This window comes from Abramis brama, assembly GCF_963993115.1.
Source record: "Abramis brama genome assembly, chromosome: 21".
NCBI classification, from domain to species: domain Eukaryota; kingdom Metazoa; phylum Chordata; class Actinopteri; order Cypriniformes; family Leuciscidae; genus Abramis; species Abramis brama.
In genome coordinates this window covers 29,945,257-29,948,768 of record NC_139983.1, presented here as the reverse complement: position 1 = coordinate 29,948,768, position 3,512 = coordinate 29,945,257, and positions in this window count along the sequence as shown.

Sequence of the window (3,512 nt, the reverse complement as noted above, 5' to 3'; positions counted from 1 at the left end):
TTTTAAGTTGATCCAACTATTCACTTTTTACAGTGTATACAACATTGTTTAAGAATATCTTAAACCCACAATTTCCCTAAAAAAAACAGAACAGGGTGTCATAAGAGCCTTTGTTTCTGATTGACTAAATATTGGATGAAAACAATGCTATATCACTTTTAAAATAATCAATGAAATATCTCCAAGTGTCATAGAACTTATAAAATTTATCCTTCATTGCAAATGCAAACCTATTTTTTCCCAACTGGAGATATTGCATAACATCTTAACATGCATAACATCTGGAGATATTGCATAACACCAAACAAAATGGTAACGCCAAACATTTTTTTTCCAATTAAGAAGGATCAGTCTTCATGCAAGAAGCATAACAAATACAATCACAGAAGGTTGACCCTTTAATATCGTTAAACTCCAAAGAGAGCCAGGACTGGATCTGGATGTAAAGGTCTTCCCATAATGCTTGATAATGTTTTTAGTTAAGTATTTATTTTATTCTAAAACATATGTGCCAATGAGGCTCCTGGTTGTCCACTATCACAGGTTGAGTCCACAGATGAAAACATCTTTGAAACTTTTCCTTTACTCATACTGTTTCTAATGGTGCTAAATAAACATTTGACCTGGGGCCTGTTCCATGAAGTCGGTTTAGGTGGCTAGCCACGTGTGTTTCAGTTTAGTTTGTGCCAACCCTGGGTTTTAGGCACCATGAAAGTTGTTCATAGCCACAGTAACTTGCGCTCCGTGGCAGGTTATGTTTCAGGTAAGAGATCTCAAACTGAAATTCAGCCAATCAGCTGTGGGCAACGTGTAACATGTCTGACGCAATAAAGTCACTCCCCCTGAATATGAAGTATATGAATTCATTTACGCAGCAAGAAGATAATATCTTGCTATATCAGTTAGTTTATGCAGTTTCTCGGTTTCAAGGCATATGATTGGCTTTTTGCTACTGATGTCACACTTACACGTGCACGCGCTCCATGACCTCAGGGTCAAAGTCTGAGTTCATGGTACCAACAAAGCCTGATCGGATTGGTTTGAGTTTGTTCAACTACTATCATGGTACAAACAAACAAATAAAAGCATACATACATGCATTCATAAACTATATATTGCAAAATGAAGGCAATTTTTAACCTATGTTTTGCTTTGTGACATTATTTTCATGACATTTAAGCACTTTGCCCCCATTCCCATTATTACTGTAATCATTAATGCAGTATGACAAATCCTGTCATACTGTGTGTCTGTTTATATATTACAGTATAAGTAGGCTTCATTCTTTTTCTTTTTTAGTTTTTGTGAAATTCTCCAATATAATGATTTTTTTCTTCTTTTTTTTAAGGACGAGGGAGGTGAAACCCTCGCCAAAAACCCAATTGCTCAGGACAGATTGTGGTGACAGTGTGGGCACATTACAATACTTTACAAACGTGTGGAGGTAACACATTCAGCAGGAACGTGTGAAAGACTGACGAGCCGTCAAAGTACGTGGAGGAGTGCTGATCGGGAGGACTGGCCAACAGTACTCAAGTGGAGCCCCGCTGTGATCAATAAGAAACTCTTTCAGCCTTCAGTTATCCAGAGAAAGAGAACTGACAACATTCACTCCAATAAGAACATTCTGATTTGTCAGTGGAAAAAAATAGACTTTTATGTAATAAACTTTTAATAAACTTTCTTCCAGTGGGCCAAACTGAAATTAAAGTGAGCATGAAATCACAATGGACGATTCTTGTTTTTTATGGAATATATAGTATTTACTATAAATGATTTATCCATGCACATCATTATTTTTTTTAATTCATGTGCCTTTAATCTTTAATCAAAATAACTTCCTCTCCCTCTTGCAGCAACATCTCTTCTCTTCTCTGATGATGTGTTTACTGGCGTGAGGGCGGGATCAACCTGTCACTCACATGAGATCCACCAATAGCAAACCACAACCATCCAATCAATTCTCGATAGGCAAAATCAAGTCCCGCCCTTCATTTTTTCTTATTCAAAAAGCTGCTTCACTCAGATATACGTCTTAATAGGGAAGAAAATCACAACTTCCATTTCATGCCGACTTTAAAAAAAAAATTTCCACAAATTATTAGGCTATTCTGTCATCTTTACTCAACCTCACATCTCATTTGTTGTTCCATGCAAGAAATTAACTAAGTCATACAAGTTTGCAAAAGACATGAGAATGAGTAAATGATCCCAGAATTTTCCTTTTTGGGTGAACGAATCCTTTAAGCGGAAAAATAAATCAACAATCCTAATTATCAAACTTAAACAGAATCTGAGTGCTGCTGTGGAGGCATGTATAAGAAAAGCAAACTCCTAGCAAATGGCCCATTCATGTGGACTGAGCTGTTAGAACAGCATGATGTCTGAGGGAACTGATGGCATTTAACACGCTCATGGTTTACAGCAGAGTAAGTCAACAGTTTATATTCTCAGGCCTAGTTTACATAGTTATCGCTGCTAATCATTTGTTCGTAAAAATTCCATCCAGCATATCTAAAAGAATATAAAAATAATCAAATAACAGAAGCTTATGATCACTGCAAATTGTGTGTAAATGTAAATTAAAGTATTAGTTTCAAAGATAGTCCGATTTTTTCCCCAAACAATTAAAGTCAAAGGGGTCTAAAGTTGTTAGGACCACAATGTTCTTCAAAATATCTTCTTTTGTGTTCTGAAAGAAAAAAGAAAGTCATACAACTTTAAAGTGACACAAGGGTGAGTAGATTTTTTCATTTTTAGGTGAACTGTCCCTTTATGATTCACTTCATTCACTGTAAAAACAACATATATTGACAACATATGTTTTTACATTGCTTTAACTCATCAAAATAATTTAAGCAATCATTAATTGTTTTCCTAAGTTATACAAGATTCAACTCATTTTTCAAGTCGAATTTAAGTTGAAATAACTTAAACATCCAAGTTGATTGTACTTAAAAATTTAAGGCAGCAACTTTTTTTTAAAAGTGTTGTGGAGGTTTGTTTTAAATCAGAGCATGGAAACGGATAACTGATATGCAGGTTACTGTTATTAGGAGTGACACTTAAAAAATAAAAATGTAAATCATTTTTTTCAAATTGATATAACCTTTATGGAAAATACAGTATTATAATTGTTGTTTTTATTATTATTTACGTAGTGCATAAAACTGGATAAGGTTAAAATGAAAAACGGCTCATAATTTAGTGTACCACTTTAAATATGTCTAACTTTCAGTCTTTGTTTACATAATTGAAGGTGCCGCCTCAGACCGCCGTTGTGTTGGATTGTGCCGTTAGAGGGGGCGCATTTTTTTAGATTGAAAGGTGAAATATCTTAGGATCAAACTTTCCATAACAGTTCATGCAAACGAAACACAGGCCTCAAAAGTATGTAAGCATACACTGATCGACGATGACTGTTAGAATATTCGCTTTAATCATTGGAAAGTTTCTTCCCACTCTGCCCCGCGTAAAGTCGTTATAAGTGAATGGTACGGTCCACCCCCTAC